The sequence below is a fragment of the Cibotium barometz genome, chromosome 36 (assembly GCF_041138505.1).
Source record: "Cibotium barometz isolate CiBa-2024 chromosome 36, ASM4113850v1, whole genome shotgun sequence".
Classification (NCBI taxonomy): domain Eukaryota; kingdom Viridiplantae; phylum Streptophyta; class Polypodiopsida; order Cyatheales; family Cibotiaceae; genus Cibotium; species Cibotium barometz.
Window position 1 is genome coordinate 35,852,028 of NC_141081.1, and position 5,565 is coordinate 35,857,592.

The window sequence follows — 5,565 nt, forward strand, 5'->3', positions numbered from 1 at the left end:
GGTGATTTCTGATCGTGGTGAGAGGAGTGTTGTGCATGCCCCCAAAGACGAGCTTTTGGAGGTGATTCACCCTTTCATTCTCCTCTTCAAACTAGTCATAGGGTTCTTCCACGTTCCCTTACTCTTCCCTTAGCATCTTCCTCTTCTAACCCTATTGGCAGCTCCTTGGCCAGAGCCATTGGCTACTGTCCTTAACTGCGTGCAAGTTAAGCTACCAACCTTCAAAGGTACCATCACTGAAGACGCGGAAGACCATGTGGAGCGATTCCTCACTATGTGTGACTCAAGAGGTCTCAACCGAGATGATGCACGCTTGGTCTTGTTCCCGAAAATGCTAAAAGAAAGTGTCGACCAGTGGTATAGTCAATTTCCCATCAACCACTTCCCAGATTGGGCCACCCTCAGGCTACAATTATTGGCTACCTTTCGGCTAGGGAACTACTTTGACCTCATCACTCAACAGCTCAACCAACTCTCCATGAAGGCGGGGGAGTCAGTGGCCCAACTTGTCACAAGAGCTAAAGTTTTGGTCGCTCGGCTACCCCAAGATCTTGGAAACTACATGCTACAATAGTGGGTGCTTCAAGCACTCCCTACTCAAATGGCGATGAATATGAGAGAGACTTTTCCACCCCAAGGCACCCTGCAAGACTTCCAGGGTGTATGCATAAATAGGTGGACTTAATACCTATGTCCGGGACATAGCTAGTACATTGATAGTAACCATCTAATACAAAGCAAAAAGTGGGTTGTTTAAAAAAAGAAAAAGAAAAAGAACCATTTTTCGGTTATGGTCAACCACTCCCCACGTCTCTCTCTCTCTCTCTCTCTCTCTCTCTCTCTCTCTCTCTCTCTGTGTGTGTGCTGTGAACAAGCTTCCATGGCGACTTCATGTTTGTGTGTGTGTCTTGTGATTGATGGTAAGGCTTACCCTCTATAGCAGAATCTCTCTCTCTCTCTCTCTCTCTCTCTCTCTCTCTCTCTCTCTCTCTCTCTTTGCCGTGAACAACCTTCGATGGCGACTTCATATGTGTGTGTGTGTGTGTGTCTTATGATTGCTGGTGGTAAGCCTTCCCCTCTATAGAAGAATCTCTCTCTCTCTCTCTCTCTCTCTCTCTCTCTCTCTCTCTCTCTCTCTCTCTCTCTCTCTCTCTCTCTCTCTCTCTCTCTCTCTCTCTCTCTCTTTGCTTTGAACAAGCCTCCACATGGTGACTTCACGTCTGTGTGTGTTTTTGCATTGCAGGTTTCTTGGATTTCTTAACATTATATTAGCATCTGAGGGCCCAACAAGCCAAGGCTTGGCCAAGGCACCAGCCAAGCCAAGGCAGCCCAAGCCACCAGTCGTCGCTCGGCAGCCCGCCAAATCGAAAAAATAGACAATGTTACAAGCAGCCCTTCTCAGAAATTAGAAGCATTGCAGTAGCTGCGGTACAGGGCTTGTGGACAGCTACCTTCATCTCATCTTACAGTGTCTTCGAAGTTTTGATGGGGACAGGTGTGGGTCTATCTGACTCTCTTAAGAGCCTCATGCTATCCACAAAGTGAGCACATTCACGACTTGTTGAACTGATCAAAAGGAGTTTTTTCAACATGGAAATAGTTCCGATTGCACAATCAGAAGATGTTCAAAGCAGCTTATGTACATGTGCTGGCTCCTTCAACAAGTGTGCACCATGCAAATCAAAATTAATCAGGGAGTACGAAACAGGACGGAAGCGTGCTATGAGAAACAAGCAAGGGTATGCCTCACTGTCCTAGGAGCGGCCGCACTGAAGCCCAAGGGTGACAGTCTCCGTGTGTGGGAGGAACTCAAATTACAAGAGCCATTGTGGATGGTGGTTCTGGTGTTAACATCATGCCCGAAGCTACTAGGAAAGTCTTGGGTCTCCGAATTACTGAGCCAGCTCCCTTTGCCATCCGAGTGGCAGACTAAAGAGAAGTGATGCCCATGGGACTAGTTAGGCAAGTTCGAATCAGTTTTGAAGGATTAGTATGTGAAATGACTTTTGTGGTGTTATACCTCCCACCAACTCGAGGGGCCTACAGCTTACTCATTGGAAGGCCTTAGTTGAGTGCAGCTCAAGTGATCTATGATTGGGGTCGGGACAACTTGCATATCCCTAACCCAGAGGGGACAATGACCTTGCCCTTGGAAAAAGGCCCCGATGAGAGTGCTCGAGGCACTGCCCTACATGACATGATTCCCATTCGGGAGGAAGGATGACGAGGAGGAATAGGAGGAATGGCAAGGCTTACCAGTGGATGAGGCCTGGGATCCATTCGGTTCAGAGGGGGAAAGGCGACAGAACCTCTATGGAATTGGTTAAATTCCTATGAGGGATTCTAGTGCAACATGGACATAGTAGAGTTGGCGGACCCAGACCCTATTCAAGAGCTGTCCCAAAACAAGAAGAAGAGCTCTCAAAAGCAGCAAGAGTACATGATTGGACAAAATCTTTACTCACTCTGGCCTCCTCCTCTACAATAGTGTCTCAACAGGAAGAGATAGAGGTCATAGGTCTAGGGAAACCTGAGTTTTCTCGACAACCTCACAAGAAGGTCTCTCAAGAGGAGTCATCATAGGCACCTGAGGTGGGTAGAGCACCTCAAGGCTTGGGAAGAAGCATTACACCAATAGAAGAGATACCCCCCGTTGATGAGTGGACAGAGAAATGCATTGGTGATTTCCCTGTGGACAACACCCCCCATTGATGTGACTGAACAGAGAAATGCATTGGTGATTTCCCTGTGGACAACACCCCAGCCCATGACCCCTTATCTCTCCATCAAGCAGCACTCCGCACGCTTCCACCCACCACTTACCCACGAGGAGGTGAGAGAGCTGAACCTGGGCACATCAAAGGAGCCACGCCCCATCTTAGTGGCAGCTTGGGTCTGGGAGGACACTTCCACTCTTCATAGAATCACCGACTTTTTCAAAGAACACCAAGAGGCATTTGCATGGACTTACAAGGATCTTCCACAGCCATTGGCACTCACAAAATTTCACAAAAAGAAGGCAGTTGGCCAGTCACAGGAAGGGCATCTACTGCATGAATCTAAAATATTCCGAAGTGTGGGAAGAAAGAGCTAGACAAGATGGAAGAGGCAGGTATCATCGTTTTCCCATTGAGCACTCCGAGTGGTTGTCACCTATAGTGCTGATTCCAAAAAAGAAGACCCTCAATCAAGGCACTTCGGAAGATGTGGCTAGCCAAGGGTGGTGGTTCAAGCGAAACGCCTGTCTCAACTCACTCTGGTGTTCGTGAAGTGCCAGGTATCGGGTCTCCGTCTCCAAATAAAAAATAAAAACAACCCCTCTTCGGTTTCTTTTTTCCTTCTTCTTTTACAGGAGACGCAAAATATATATATATATATATATATCTCACCCAACCTCCTCACACGGACCAATCTCTCACTCGTCACCCACCCTTTTCCTCTCTCTTCTCCCCTCAATTCTCCTCACCAACCAACCCAACCTTCCCTTCTCCCCGATTAAGTAAAATTAAAAAAATCCCCCCTTGTATTTTTTTTCTTTCCCAAAAAACCCCTCCCTTAATATTTATTTTTCCAAAAAAAATCATTTTTTCTCAAAAAAAATTCGACTCCCCCTCTTAGTTTTCTTTTTTCTATTAAAAGACAAAACAAAACCCCCCCCAAAAAAAAACAAAAACGAAAACACCCGCCACCTCTCTCTTTCTCTTTCTCTCTTTTCCCCCTTACCTCACCCACCGACCACTCCCCTCTGACTCATCCCACCAACCACCCCCCTCACACAACTCACCGACCAACCGACCAACCACTCCGCTCTTTCTCCCCCTCACCGACCACCCCCTCTCTCCCTCTCCCTCTCTCTCTCTCCCCCTCACCGACCACCCCCTCTCTCCCTCTCCCTCTCTCTCTCTCCCTCCCTCACCCCACCGATCACCCCCTCCCTTCACTCACCGACCACACACTCCTCACCCCCCTCACCTACCCCTCACCCTCTCTCTCCCTCCCTCCCTCACCCCACCGGCCACCCCCTCCCTTCACTCACCGACCACACACTCCTCACCCCCCTCACCTACCCCTCACCTCACCAACCACACACTCCCCCAATCCCTCACTCCTCTCCCACCGACTAACCATCCTACCCCCCCTTGCTTCTCTTCCCCCACAGCTCTCTCCCCCTCATGTCATTCTGCACCGACCAACCCTCCTTGCTCACTCACCCATGCCCCCTCTCTCATCGACCACCCTCTCTCTCTTAACCGACCTCACCTCCCGCAACCCCCACCTCACCGAACCTTAATCACCCCTTATCTATCACTCACCGTCACCCCCAGTGCTCACTAACCCTCTCTTTCCCCCCTCAGCGACCAACCCAACCACCCCCTATCCCTCTCTCTCTCTCTCTCTCTTTCCCCCCTCACCGACCACCCCAGCCTCCCTCTCTCGCCTCACCCCCTCTCCCTCTCTCCTCTCCCACACCGACCAGCCCGCCCCCTCTAACTCATCACCCCGCCTCACCGCCCCCCCTATGCTTAGCCATCCCCTTCGCCAACTCATCGGCCCCCTCACCCGTCCTCTGTCTCATTAGTGCAACCCCCCACCCCCTTCGTTGCACTCACGACCCCCCACTCCCCCATCTCCTTCTCTGCCTCACCCACCCCTCTCTCGTGCACCGACCCCCCACCCCTCCAGCGCCCCCTCCCCTGTGCAACAATCACCCCCCCTTCGTCCTCCTCTCTTTCGCAAACTGTGCACCATTGCTGGAGTTTGTTGGTGCTATAAGACATCGCAATAGTGCTAACGGGCTATCCTCAACCTTCCACCCCTGACGATCATCATGGTTCTCTCTAATGACATTGACTTACTGCACCCTCCAGCAGAGGTGGAAAAAAAAAACACAAATTGAAACCTCTTGTGCAGTCTCCAAATTCTTTCTTCATGGATGGGAAATGTCATGATTTTTCAGCCTCACCACGGTGTTGTCACTCCCAGAGTGTTGTGTTATGTGGAAGCCGCTCTACCATCTTATGCCAGCCAACAGGAGGCCGTGCCCGACTTACTGAGGGCAGTTCATTTAGAAAGAAAGGAGATTGATCAATTTTAGCACATTGTCAAGCTGAGTTCTTTGACTAGCCTCTTGGATTTGTACTACGGGCAAACCTTCCTGCGACGCCTCACCACACCATTCCCCCCTTTAAAAAAAACAAATATGATAATAATAGTTATTAAAAAAACAAACAAACCAAAAGGTTGCTCCCCCTCTTACCTCACCCCTCATCAACCATGCTTTTCCCCCACCCCACCCCACCCACCCCACCCCATAGACCAACCACCCCCCTTTCCCCCCACCCCCTGACCAGCCTCCCCTCTCTCACCTTACTCGTCTCGTCAACTTACCCGATCCCCTCCCCCTCTCTCACTTCCCTCACTTCCCTCCGTGTGCGGTCACCGTCCCCCTCTCGTCACTCCCCATCGGCACCCTCTCTCATAACCGCCACCTCACCTTTGCATTATGATGCCTCACATGGCCAATCTGAGGTACTTTTGCTGCTGTTGGAGAAGGGTGTGTGGTTG

The 5,565-nt window shown here is 50.3% G+C and overlaps 1 pseudogene; it reads left to right on the forward strand.

The window, feature by feature from the left end:
* The first annotated feature begins 4,828 nt into the window (after positions 1-4,828).
* On the forward strand, positions 4,829-5,085 carry LOC147617858 (small ribosomal subunit protein eS27y pseudogene; annotated as a pseudogene).
* The last annotated feature ends 480 nt before the right edge of the window (positions 5,086-5,565 follow it).